The sequence below is a fragment of the Sciurus vulgaris genome (assembly GCF_902686455.1).
Source record: "Sciurus vulgaris genome assembly, chromosome: 14".
Lineage (NCBI taxonomy): Eukaryota > Metazoa > Chordata > Mammalia > Rodentia > Sciuridae > Sciurus > Sciurus vulgaris.
Window position 1 is genome coordinate 96,745,407 of NC_136475.1, and position 14,429 is coordinate 96,759,835.

General features: G+C 45.5%; 1 long non-coding RNA gene across 1 annotated transcript; it reads right to left on the bottom strand.

Moving 5' to 3' along the window:
* Positions 1-1,553: 1,553 nt before the first annotated feature.
* Positions 1,554-13,815, bottom strand: LOC306644145. Its single transcript, XR_013759179.1, has 3 exons — positions 13,358-13,815; positions 7,494-7,696; positions 1,554-1,869 (listed from the first exon to the last, which is right to left on the bottom strand). It is a non-coding gene; the product is annotated as an uncharacterized lncRNA (long non-coding RNA).
* Between the last annotated feature and the right edge of the window lie 614 nt (positions 13,816-14,429).

A 14,429-nucleotide genomic window follows, 5' to 3' on the forward strand; every position in this document is an offset into this window, starting at 1 on the left:
TTTAGGCTGATGCAGGTCTTGTGTGCATTGTTGCTATCCCAAGGAGTTCAACTCCACACACCCCACAGGGATCAAGCACAACTGTGAGGAGAGTGTCCCGTGGAGGTATTAAGTCCCTGTTCCCAACTATTCTTCTGGCTCCAGACCATCCACAGTGATACATGAGAGAAGACTCAGCAATAAATCTCTTAGAATTTATTCCTGATATGATTGAGAAGAAAAATGAAACTTTTAGGAATGACCAGCATAATATTTTATTGTCTAAAGTTCCATGAGGACACTTGATTTATTGAATGTGTACGCATGTATATACATTTAGAAGAATCATCCCACATACACTGTTTGAGGATAACCCCTTATGCATTATGCTAATGATGTTCTATGTGAGAAATTATCACTGACCACAACATATCCTGGATCAGACATCTATTTAATAAAAGTAGCACCTAAGCTCCTTTGCTTTCTTTTTGTTCTTTGGTTAGTTATTTAGCTAGGGAGGACTTTATTCCAGGGGTAAGAAGCTCGTGAGCTCATAGAATTCAAGAGGTGGCATAATGGAGCATGCACACCCCTTCCAAGAACATGCTGCTAGCAGTGTGGGACCATTACAGCCAGGTCTTTTTCTCCCTTTACCTTCCTCTTGCTTCTTCTCCTCATTGTTACTTCAAAAGGTCGCATATCCTAAATACTAATGTAAAATCTGTTTTCTAGATCTCATCAATATTTTTAGTCGTGTAAACAATACTCCTGGGCCAATTAGCCATGGGGTCTGCTTTGCCCCTCCAGTCCTCCCAGTGGCACCAAGCCTTACCCTTCATGCTGTCGGAGTGCCAGTGCCTGGGGGTGCCAGCCCTCTCTGGCAAGTGCCCTAGCAGATGTCAGCACTAACTGCCACTACTGTGGCTGGGGCAGAGGAAAGGCATTTGGTGTGGGGTGGTGATGGGCTCCAACTGGGTAAGCCTCGTTGAATTCATGCCAGAACCCTCAGCATTTGTATCCACGGGAGGTCATTCGTGGCTCAAGCAGCATGAGATATGGGCAGAAAAGACTACTTGTAACTTCTCCTTTTGGTGGAATTAGTTTTTAAAAAGTTCTCTGTTTGACTTTAGTTTTGTTAGTTGACTGAGGGTTCTTTTGTTCAATCTGGAGAGAAAGCTCAAATACCCAAAATGCAGCTCACTTAGTGCTAGCAGCTCTGACTAGCTAGCTGACTGGCAGCAGCTCTCAGCTCCTCTGACTAGCTGCTGAATGGCAGCGGCTCTCAGCTCCTCGTGTTAGCAGCTCTCCCCATTACTCTCCTGACAGTTGGAGCTCACAGCTCCTCCTGCAGCCGGAGCTCTCACAGCAGCTTTTCCTGCCACTCCAGGCAACTCTCTGCAGTTCTCTGGCTTCTAGCTGTTCTCAGGGCTACCAGTCCTTGGTATTATCATTCCTGACTGCTGATAACTCTCAGTGACAGCCACCCTCAGGGTTACCATCTCTTAGTACAAGCACTCAGCTCTACTAGAGATAGAAATAACGAATAGACAGAATAAAACCATTCAAAAGAGGCTTTATTAGGACTTTTTCTGCAGCATAAGGGGAAGACTGATTCAATAAGGATGAGAAGATGGATGCTTATATAGACAAAAGGTGTGGGTGTATGCCTGTGCAGTGTCCTGCACCACACTCTCAGCTGAGTCATGTGTGAGGGAGGGCTCCTGGTAGAATGAACTAGGGACAGCTGAAGTGACTGAAGAAGCACAGAGTCCTCCAGAAAGTCTGCAGAGTGAAGTCATCTAGAATAATTGAGAGGTGTCTGAAAATGCCACAGGTGAAGAAAGTTCCAGAATGGTCTTGGGGCATCTGATGTATTCAGAGAATAGTCTCCTGGAGGGACAGAAAAGTGTTTGGCGTAGTCACAGCTGTCATGATGGAAGCCTGACCAGGTCATCAAGGAAGTGGTGCCTAGCTGTGCTCCAGGGCCCAGCTGCAGCTGAGCAGCCAGACATGCATGAGGCATGTGATGGATGTCAGCAAAACACTACTAGTAATCTACCTGTAAAAAGAAGAAACATGAAAAAGGCAGAAAAAACCCCTTCAGGGAAGATCCAGCCTTTCTAGTCTATCTCAGTTTCCTTTGCTTATTTGTTTAACTACCTTTTCTTGAGTTCTAAAGTGGGCAACTAAAACTCAATATCTTCAAAGAGCCCATTGGGGTGACTTTTGGCTGATTACAACTCTTCAAGATTAAAACAAGACAGGATTGTTTTGTAATACTTCCTAGTCCTAATATTATTTAGAATCAGAGAAAAAAATATTGTCTCTGCCCCTGATCCCAAAGAAAAGACTGGATGGAGAAGAGAACAGATGTGTGTGGGGAGGGGGAGAGAGAGAGAGAGAGAGAGAGAGAGAGAGAGAGAGAGAAAGTAAATATCTGCCATAGAAGTGTTGTGATAATGGATTGAAGATGGCTAAAACAGTTATTTTCTGTCATTTGGTAATACAGTCTGAATTTTCTTTGAGAAACAATCTGTCTTTTGTTGGTTAATTTTATGTATTAATTTGGCAGGGCTATAATGCCTAGATATATTTGAAATATTATTCTAATGTTTCTGTGAGGATATTTTTGAATGAAATGTACACTAAATTGGTAGATTTTGAGTAAAGAAGATTGTGCTTTGCAGATCTGCAGATTTCCCCAGTCTCTAGATCACACCAGACAGAAGACAGACAGATCCTTATGTCTCTCTCTCTCTCTCTCTCTCACGCACACACACAAACACACACACACATTTGTTGGTGCACACAGTGCACTTATGAGCACACACACACACACACACACACACATACTCCCTGTTGGTTGTTCCTCTGGAGAATCTTGACTAATGCACTGCCCTCTATGTAGAGATTTTGTGTGTTGTTGCTCTGCACACTACCTACACACCATCAGCACAGGAAGTGTCAATATTTCTCCCAAGATTTGATCTCTGGTCCCTGAGGTAGGGCAGGGTCTCTCTTGTCCCCTGAGTTACTAAATTTCAAGGTCTGTGTTAAGAAACACTATTTCTTGGCTGCCAAGAAGGAGCAGGAAGCAATAAAAAAGATTGACTAATACAATGGAAGCAGGGTTAAGAAGTGCTAGGAGAAAATCTTGCAAGTTTACCATTCCAACAAGGTCTGAAGTCAGCTGTCCTATATTTCCCTGTTATGGGGGGGGGGGCAAGCATTTCTTTTTAAAGTTTATTTGCGTTGGATTTCTGGCACTTATAAATAATAACAATTATTGTTAGGGATTTTAAAAAGGAGAAAGAACATTTGCTCAGGAAGTTAAGAAAGAAGGAAGAAGGCATTTTGGATTCAGGTTGGCTTTGCACATTAGAAAGGTCTATCACTGAAGCCATTTGTAGACGCTCCTAAAAACCAGGTTAGAGATTTTTTATTAAAATTACATGATGGTAAGGAGAGATTGGCATACCAAAGTTACTTAATTGGACTCATGTTTTGAAGAACTTAACTTTGGAGAAATCTAGAAATTTTTTGCAAGAGGAAAATAAAAGTGAAAATCTTCAATTTAAATTTCTTCTAATTGACCCAATTTCACTATTTTTGCCACTATATTTCTTATAGGTGAACGTCTAAATTTTGAAAGATTGACCCAAAAGGCCCCCAAACACCAGAGACAATCAACTATGAACTACAATCTCCAAAACTGAGATAAACCAGCTGAAATGAAACTTTTCTGTGTGTAAGTTGATAATGTCAGGAATTGGTTACAGTAACATGAGTATGACTAACACATCCACTCTCTCTGGTATACCTACCCATTCTTTGCTTCTATGGCTACCTCTGTCATACTCTACCTAGCTGACATCTGTCTACACACACAAGCACGCATGCACGCACGCACGCACGCACACACACACACACACACACAGCTCTAGCTTAAAAATAGTCCCAATATCCAATTCATACATTTTCTCTACACACAAGTTTAGGCAATTCAGTTTTTTTAGATATATTACAAAATTAACTATTTTTCTGATATAAAATTGATACAATCTTGAAAATATTTTTAACAGTATCTCATAAAGGGAAATATAAATTATACCAGGAAAAAAAATACTAAGCTGCTTCTCAGTTGCTAAATTGCTGGCAGTGTTTCCATAACCAAAGATTAAAGAACGATTTGCATTGTCCGGCATCAGACCTCAGCTGGTGACATTATGACAGCTTAAATGCTATCACGGTGCAGTGCACAAGAGTGTCCCCTGTTCCACACTGATGCTAAGCATGGCCTCTACTTGCAGATGAGTTGCTAAGCTCCAAGAACCTATGTGGTGTGTTTGAAAATGTGCAGCAAAAGGGTTCCAGAGCCAGGACTTGAGTCCTCACTTCTAGCCATCTCTTCCCACTGCCCACTGTGCAGTGAAATCAGAGCCAGGAACAGGTGATTTTCTAGCAGAAGAATCTCACCCATTCTTCTCAACAAGCTGTCATAACACCAAGGTGACTGCTATTAAGGTGTCAGGTGGAAACTGTCTTTCCTTCCAATCCGTTTACTCTTCTAGAAATCCAGAGGAGCTACATTATTAGGCAAGGTTGAAATGAGTTGGCAAAAGGCAAAGAAGAGTGTTTGGAGCAAGGACTCAGTCCGTGTTGGCTCACCTACATGAGGCACCCTAGACACCCAGTAACTTCAACCTTAGCCAGAGGCCCCGTAATAAACAGGCTGCGAAGGTGGGCTAACAGGAAAATGGGCATTCGTGTCCGATGCTTGGGATTGGGGCATAAAGAGGAAGAAGAACTGATATCTGCAGAGGTGATATCTGCCTCCAAAAGCCTCCTTCTGTCCTAAACCACTGGCCTCTGCAACGTTTCCTCCAGTAGCATGTGTGAAGAAATCAAGAGTATTCACCAATGCAGACTGTGGAATTCCTTTAGTGAGCGTGTGGCCCCAAAGGTGACACATGTGAAGCTGGAACGCACACATCGAGATCTACAGGTAAGAAAATCCCACAGAGTGGAACCAAGGCTTTGGGCAGTGGTTTTGACTTCGTGTTTGCAGAATCGGACGTACCTTTGCAGGCGTGTCCACTGAGGGAACTCCTCGTGTATTCTGCTCTCGGTTCCTTTCAGTTGGTGCAAAGCACATTCCCTTCCTTGGCCACACTCATAGGCTGTGATCATCGTGAGCCACACAAATTCTTCTAGGTAATTCCCCAAGCCACAGCAAGTCAGTAAGGCTAGAATTAATAGCTCTGAACTTCATAGGAAAATCAGCACTGTAGTGCAGAAATTGTCCAGGCTTAGCAATCCATGTTCTTCTGGACGTTCTTCCCCCATACCACCAGTCTCCTCTCCAAGCAGTGCATCCTCCCCTCCAACCATTCGCCCTGCTGTCAGCACGCAGCACCCCAGGTGCTCTGTGATCTTGGAGACCGTCCTGCTCTGGTCCTGTTTCCTCGCCTCTGGTTAGTGAATGCTGAGCGTTCCTGGTGCCTTGGACGTCATGCTCTGAACAGCTCGCCCTTCCCTCTTCTCCTCACTTCTTCCACCTTGTTCCCCACCCCATTCTCCCCAGCCCTTCCCTCTGCCATGCTCAGGCTAGGAGACTAATTCCTTCAGCTTCATTTAGTTGGAAAACAGCTGAGCCATTGCTGTGATTCAGTGACGATTTTCTCCACAATGTGCTGCAGTCCGCCGCACACATCCACTAATAGAGACGCTCAGAAGCCGCGTTCACCTGCAGGCTTTTATTTACAAAGGGCATTTTGAAGACCACATCTGGTCCCAGGTCCAGTTCTATCTTGTCCCTTAGTCTAGAGCACTTTACAGTAATTGGCATTTATACTTGGACTCCAAAACTCTGCCCGCTCAATCACAGTCAGGAATGCATCTTGCTGAAGAGGGCTTTGAAATCCGCGCACGTGGCCGGCTTTCCATTCTCCGCGGTACTTCAGGTGTAGTTCACCTGCTGCTCTTCACCTGCTTTCCAGGAGATGGCTGAGTGCGCCTCAGCGATACACCGAGGCCATGGTACATCTGACGGTTGACGGTAAGTGGGAACCTGGAAGCCACATGCACGCATGGAGGAGGGTCTGCTTCTTTCAGTGTGGCTGTTAGTCTCGCCCACAGCCCACTCATGTCACGGCAGACCAGCTAAAGTTCCTGGAGACACGTGGGAGACGTGGCTTGTTGAGAAAGCTGAGGAGAGGCAGACTGCTCCAATGAGAGGCAGACAGCAGCCGGTCGCCCACGTGTTGCCAAGCAGCACCTCTCGGCCCTGACAGCATTTTGTCCAGTGGTGGCCGGCTGGATGGGCAGCACAGTCCTCTCCACAGCGTCCTCGGGTCCCCACTCACAGAGGGGTTCAAGGGCCAGGCTGCAGCAGTGACGTCACCAGCCCTAGCTCAGTTTGCTGGCCTGAGCAGCATCCTGAGGAGCGACTAACTGTCCTGGTGGAGGACACGGGGGCGCCCTAGTCCCCGAGCCATTAGGGAAAGTCAAGGATGTGCACCTGACGTTCCAGCCCTGGCTCGCTCTCACTGTTCCCTTCCTTTGAGGCTCTGGGAACAAAAAGGAGGTATTCAGGGACGAGATGTTTACTGTCCCCTCTGCTTTAGGGATGATGCATTGCTAACAAAACACACAAAGCGGGCAACTCACAAACAACAGGAACGTGCTTCACACACCGAGAGAGCCTGGGTAGTCTGCCCTTGCTGATTCTAAATGTCAGGCGGTTTATGTTTGGAGTTTGCTGTTCAGTAAGGCAATCCCTCCACTCTCTCCATCTCCTGGGGACAATATTGCCCTTTAGGGACAGGCTAGGGAAGTCTCAGACCTTTCCTCCTCCTCTTGTCACTCCAGAGTGCCCAAGAGGCGGTGCCCAAGCACTAGCTTCCGTCGACTTCAGACTAAGTACTCATGAGCAGCAAGTGGTGGCAGGACCCCAGCTGTGCAGACCCGGCCACCGTGTCCAGGGCCACGCTGAGCTGGCTACCATGTCCAGGGCCACACCAGGCTTTGCTGGGAGTGTGCTCCCCTACGGACACACGGAACTTGGTTTTGTTTTACTACTTATCTGCTGCATGCCTGGGAGACAAGATGTGTGTCAAAACAGGGTTTTTATTTGTAGTTTTACTAAATAACGTCAGGCATTTTGATTCTATGAAGTTTTAGGAGAAATTTGTAAAGAACCTTCCATCAATGATCAGTTAATTTGCTCCTTTTTCTATTTAGTTCTTCCATCAGTCTTGATGGAGCTCACACTCTCTTGCCTCTGGGGCAAGTGGAACTAAGCCGTCCACTTCCACAATCTGCTGACGCCCAAATTCCAATAAAGGGAGACCAAAAACAGAAAAGGAAAAGGAAAAAAGTGAGTTTCAGCTCGCATCGGCGACGGCTGCCCAGAGCTCTGCCAGTCTCCAAGCTCACCCTCGTCTTCACACGTGGCCTGAGAGCACCCCTGGTGGTGGACAGCTGAGGGCCAGCTGCTGGCGAGCAAGTCTTACCTGTGAGCCGTGGTCAAGCCCCGGGACCGTGCCTACCCCACGTCCAGGGTAACGCAGGCCTGGTGAACCTGGTCCTCACGGTTGCCATGTTAACTGTGAGTGTGACCAAGGGGCCATCGGGTGGACGCCTCCAGTCAGGGAACAGTGTGAACGGTGCTCTGAGAGCCAGACTTGAAGTGGTCTTGACCTTCAGTGTTCTGCACCTGAGGAACGAAGGCTAGTTTAGGCAAGATTATTACAGACTGTCTGTACTTGGTTTTCCATCTGGAAGAAGAACCATTCAGCACGTGAGCCTGCCTGTCATTAAGCAGTCCTGCATCGTTGGTGACGGCAACATCTCGCCTTTGTTACCACTTCAGAGTCCTGGCCAAAGAATCCAGAAATCAGAAGGAGCATTGCCCAAGCAGCTGTTCTTAAAACTCTTCAAAGATAGATGGTGCTTTCTGCACTTAACAACATTTGGCCACTGGTGACTTCTACGAGGTCATCTTAGTTCAAGGACAATGGCATCCAGCATCAACACAGCCACCACCCTGCATCTCTGACGTGGGCCACAGGTTGTAGACAGTTTTCAGAGGTGACTGACAGCCGGGCAGCAGGTGTCTGGTGACAGCTGTTTGCCTCCTTTGCAGTCACTGGAGGATGGAACCAGCACCTGGGTGTTTCTGACATGGGGTCATATGAGTCTTTACTAAGCATACTCTGTGTGCACAGGACCGTGCTAGGCCCTGAAGCGGGGCCTGTGTGAACAGAAGTCATTCGGTGTGACTGTCAAACCACTGAGCTGTCGTCCTGCATCCTCACCAGCACCAGGAATTTCACCTCACACACCTCGGTGGCTCCCTAAAGCCGCCTACTTCACACTCAGGAGCTGGGGCCACGAGCTGTGCCTGTCAGCAAGTGATTCCTCAGCTCCTCTCTGGACTCTCTCCAAGGACAACAGCTAGTCCTCGGCCATGAAGAGCCTCTCACCCTTTCAGTGGCCACACCCAACTTGCCATCTCTGTTTTGTCCTCTCTGGTTCACAGAGAGCACCACATACAGGTCCACTTACCTGGGCACAGGAAGCCCTGCCCACGGTCTCACACTGACAGTCACTGTTGAGAAGTGGCGGGTGCCCCTGTGCACTCCCCGACTGTAAATCTAGCACCTGATGCACACCCACTGACCTCTGTTGTGTCTGGCAGGGTGTGAAGGTCTAGTGTGTGAAGCCAGCATGATTCATGGTGCAAATAGGAATCAGTGTGTGGGGGCTGTCAACTCTGATTGGCCCACAAGGCACGTGGCAGAACTGCATCGGTAAAGACCTTTAGAGCAGACCCTGCCCGCACAGGTCCAGACGCACCCTGCCCGCACAGCTCCAGACGACCCTGCCCGCACAGCTCCAGACGACCCTGCCCACACAGATCCAGAGCTAAATTTTGTATGCCTGTGCAATTGACCAATGGCATTTACTAAGAAGTTGTTTTATCCTAACTGCATAATTTTTTAATGGAAATCAGTATATTTATCCTTTCTCTCCTCTTTATGGTAGTACAAATATCACATGGCTCAAGTGTTAAATTTTAAATCAAACTCTAATATTTGGACAAAATTGTATTATTTATAATAGATATTTTAATATCATTGCAATGGATGAGCTAACATTTTTGTGTTTTTTCCCTATATTCATGAGAGATACTGTTTCCAATATTTTTTAAAGTCCTTGGAAGAATTGAAATTCAAAATTATGTAGTCTTATGAAAAGGAAAATTGAAAAATATGGCTATGTTTAATATTTCTTAAAGGATTTTCCATGAGGAACAAGTTTATTTAAGAATATACAGAATTATTAATATTTTCTAGTGTTTGCTTTGATGTTTTTATCTGACAATATTTAATCGCTATTATTATTCCTTATTTTTAATTGAAAAACAAATTGTATATATTTATGGTACACAGCAGAATATTTTCAAATGTGTATTGACTAAATCTAGTTAATCAACATATGCATCATCTCACATACTTATTTTTTATGGCATCAGCACTTAAAATCTACTCCCTTAACAATTTTTAAATGTACAGCACATGCTCATTAATGAAAGTGACCATGTTGTGCAATTGCTATCTTAAACATTTTCCTACTGCCTAACTGAAATTGTGTGCCTTTTGACCAACATCTCCCAAAACTCCTACCAATCCCTTGTATTTTGGAATTTATAGATACATTTTTCCATAATAATTATTATCATTTCATTATCTGTAGGGACTGTAGGGACTGTAGTGATGTCTGACTTTGCTTTTCTGTAAATAGTAATTGTGCTTCCAAGTTGTTTTTCTTTTAATTGAAGTAAAATTCTTTTAGTATCAAGTTAACCATTTTAGACAGAACAATTAATTTTCATTTAAAATATTTGCATGCAGTAGAGTCACAGCATTGTACGACTTTCTTATTGGCAAAGTTATGTTGTGTGTGTGTGGGTCATGGCATTTTTATGTGAACCTCAGGATTAGTATTTTAATTCCTATGAAAATGCCACTGGGGTTGACACAGTCCTTGAGTAATCTTTAGATTGCATTGTGGGTGATTGCCAGATCAGCAATATCAGTTCCCCTAATCCGAAAGCACATATTGTCTTTTCATTCGTTTACATCTTCTTTTATTTATCTCAGCAATATTTTTTACTTTTCACTGCGTGCGTACTCAGCCTCTGTAAGTGAACTTATTCCTTAGTATTTGTTGTTCTGGGAACTCCATTTTCATTAGAGGTCATCTTATTGCTCTCTCTTCAAATTGGGTTCCTTTTATTCCTTTATCCTGCCTGATTGTGATGGCAGAATTCCTGGTACAATGTTGAATAGCAGTAACATGGTACCTTGTACCTTGTAACATTTCTTATCTTAGGCAGAAGCTGTCTTTCTCTCGTGATGGACTCTGAGGTTAGCTACTGGTTTTTCTTATATGTCCTTTATTGTGTTGAGGAAATCAGTCCCACTCATAGCTCAGACATGTCCACAACACTTTTGCTTGAGATGCTGTATGTCAGTATGTCGTAGAAGTGCATATCGACAATTGCAATTCACGAAGCAGAGATGAGTAGTCAAGGGCCCAGATTAAACACCGGTGTTTCACACGAGGTGTATTCTGGACTGAAGCTGGCTTCCCCTCACCTGTGAAGAAGGTGATGATTTCAGGTACAGTTTGCTACAGCACGTGCTTGTGCTAGGGTGCTTGCAGCTTCTCCCGTTTCTGTTTATGTGACAATATCAAAAATGCCTCCACATTGAAAAAAGCAGATGATAATTTTGTATTGTTAGAAAATATTTTTGACTTCTCAGACACTGGATGCTCTCAGAGGGACATAGGCTTCTAGTGACCTGCAGACCACAATTTGAAAACTGCTGTTTTCATGGACCAAGCCTTGTGATGGCCAAGCGTGTGGGTGATATTTCCTGCATTTGCTCTTTGACTCCAGAGCTCATAAACAAAGAGCATAATTCCAGAACAGCGGTCTTCTGCCTACTCATTCAGACTTTTTAAAGGATTTTGTCAGAGACCCAATGGCTGGCTGTAATATCATTAGTTACAAAGCTTGAAAAGTTCACCTGCCAGAGAGAGGAAGCACCACGGCCAACTTCTCCAAGGTATAAATCTATGTTGCAAATAGATTTTTGTTCTTCCTTTTCTTTTGAAAGGACATTTTGCAAAGATAAAAAGAATGGAAAATGTTATAAGGAACTCCAAGGACAAGTCTTACTATTTTCCAAAATATGGTTGGAAGCCATCTCTGTTAACATACACATGAGAACCTAGGATGTGTAAATACTTATTTTCCCCCCAAGCAAATTTCTCAAGGCTTGGTGGAATCTGTTTCCTAGGACTAAACAACCCCCTAATCAGTGACATGTCTTCAGGCACCCAACACAACAGAGCACTCTGCCGGCTCAAGTCAAGCTGGATGGCCAACAGGCTAGTCCTACTTCTAGGAAGGTTTAATAAGTGGTGTGTGTTCTGGTAGGAGCTAAGATTGCAGAGGTGAACAAAGCGTGTTTTGCCATTGTGATGTTGTGAAATGTGTGTTTGCTTCTATCCTGTTCCCTGGTGTGGAGATCCTAAACTCTTAGACTCTCCAAACTGATGAGTATGTCTTATTTGCTAGAATGACTACTGGAGTCGGGTGGGCTGACAGGTAGCTTCAGGATGGGGACTGGTCACTGAGTACCAGGTGGATGAAGGCATGATGGTAGGGGAGAGAGTGGACAAAGCTTGAGCCAATCACCCATGGCTGACAATTCACTCAGTCGCGCCTGTGCAATGAAGGCTCTGGAGGATCTCAAAGGGTGGGTTCAGGAGGCGCCTTGAACCCAGGACACATGGAGGTGCATAGGATGTGGGGAACCAGGAGAGGCAATGGAACCTCTGTGCCCTTTCTCAGCGTCGTGTCCTGTGCGCCTCCTCTATCTGGCTGTCCTCTGCTTCTTTTGTAATGTCACTTACAATGAGTGAGGGGACATAAGCAAAGCAACCCCCTGAGCTCTGTGATCTGCTTGAGAAAGTCAATCAAACCAGAGCAAACGGACAGCCAGTCGGTCAGGAGCCCCCATCGAACCTGGGCTTATGACTGGCATTTGAGGTGGGGGACCCCCTCCTGGGATTCACCCCTCCACCTGTGGGATCTGATGCTACCGCCAGGTAGGAAGTGACAGAATCGAATGAAAGCAAAGGACGCTCAGCTGTATCTGCTACAAAACTGACGACTTGGAGTGTGAGGGGGAAGTCACAGGTACCTGGCATCAGAGGCGCTCTGCTCTGGGGAGAGTGGAGAGGAGGGAAAAGCATGTCCTCCCTCTCACACAGCCTGGGGACAGCTGTGGCCTGCCTGGCAGGACGCACTCAGAGGAGCTTCACAAATGTTGAGAAGGAAGAACATTCTAGCATTCTTCCTGGGAAGAGCCTGATTTACAGATGAAATACTGGGGATCATAATTTCATTCTGTGGCTTATTCCTTGTAACATTTTAGGTTAAATGGTTACTTCGAGTTACTTCATTGAAAAATAAAGATATTATAGTTTTGCTTATCTATGTTTATTGAATTTTCAATCATGAACAAGAAATACATATAATTTAAATGCAAGAAATTATATGCATTTAAGTAGACATATAAAGACTGATGTTAAACTATTACATAAACATCTTTAATTTCCAAATTATTAGATCAGTAATGTTTATTAAATAATCAGGATTTAGACTTATGTCTTTGCCTACCCAAGAATCTATTTGCTAATTCACTCTTACACATATTTTGGTTTCTCGTTTTTGTTTGTTTTGGGGGGAGGAGTTTTAAGCCTTATTCAAAATAAAAGTGTTTCACAGAATTTCTGGAAATTAAATGTCCATCTCAGTCTCTGAGCCCTGAATGAGGAACTTGCTGCTGGGAAGGAGCTGCAGGGACACGGGGCAGCTCACTCTGACCTTGTCTACCAGCCCTGGCCTTGCTGGTGCATTCCTTTGCATCTTTTACTTAATAAAATTAAATTTTAATACAAAATAACTTGAATGGCTATGCCTGTTATTTGGAAAATAATTCTATCCCACCGTTTTCTCGTCGGAACGCAGGTGCTGTGGACGTTGGAAGCTCAGGTGCTGCATGGCCACGAGCACAGCGTGCAGTCCTCATGCTCATCGGAACCCCGGGGCAACCGTGTGCCACCTGGTCGTGTTCTATGCACTAGCGTCATTCCACGGATGCGGACACACTGGGGTAGAGCGGAGTCCTGGAACTGCACATGATGCCAGGACAGGCACCTGGGGAGCCGGATGGCGGTGTCCGAGCTGGCTCCAGCACCCGGCCACACTGCTTCACTTAAACCTGCAGTTACTCACCTAGCCCTCTGGTAATCGCTGCTGTGACCACAGTGAAAACCCAGGAGTGTCCCAGGAACCGCCCTCACACAGTCAGTGCCTGTGGTAGGGAAGGTCCGAAGGGCAGCCAAGGGCAGTGTGCAGGAGGAAGCCAGGCGGGAACAGCCACAGGGCCGTTGCACTGCCCAGCCGGAGAGCATGCGGGCTGCCATCTCCTGCTGTCTCTGTAAGCCAGACGTGTCCCTTAGCTTTCCCTTCAAAACAAGTGGTGGACAGAGGTTGGCGAGGCTGTTAGGTGACATCAAGGACAGTCAGGCCACAACCCTGACTGGCCCCCTCACCCCAGGGCACTGGCACCTCCTTCGGTGTTTGCTCCTTGACCAGCAGGACAAAGGTAAGTTTGCTGTTCTTTGTCAACGCGAGGGAAGGGGTCTCAGAGGCAGGATCTGCGGCTCCCCGTCGGTTGGTCCTTCCGTTTTTCCTTCCTCCTTTCTTTCTGCTTGGGAGCTGGATCCATACCAGATTTCACATCTCTCCCTCCCTCGTTTTAGAATGAGGAACAGGTGAACGCGTGGCCTCCCTCCGCAGGAGCTCAGTGCCTCCCTCTGCATGGCTCTGATGGCCCCGAAGGGACAGGGCTCCAGAACCTGACCACACCCGAGCCTGCTCCTTCTTGTCTTACCGTGTACTATTTCCAGTACAAAATTCATTAAGTTTTTTCCCTATAAGACCTTTAGTGTCTGAGGGGTCAGAACAATTTTAGAAAGTAACAGGGAAACAGACTGGAACAAGCTGTGGCTTTGGGGACCCTCCAGAGACCCAGAGTCCCCTCCTTTGCGGGTGGTCTTTTGGACACACATGATACTAACCCTCTTCCATGGTGGTTTCTAGTTCCTGGAAATACTTACTTTCAAATTGTAGCATTTCGATCATTTTTACTTTTATTTTAAATCTTAATTTAAGCCTGGATTCTCTATAGAGTAATGGAAGAATTTTTTAAAACCATCCCTATTGTGTGTCCCTTGGAAAGTTCCATTAAGGCAGTCACATCCTTCCAAGCCTATTGATAAGAGCTTCTGAACACGGCCCACGA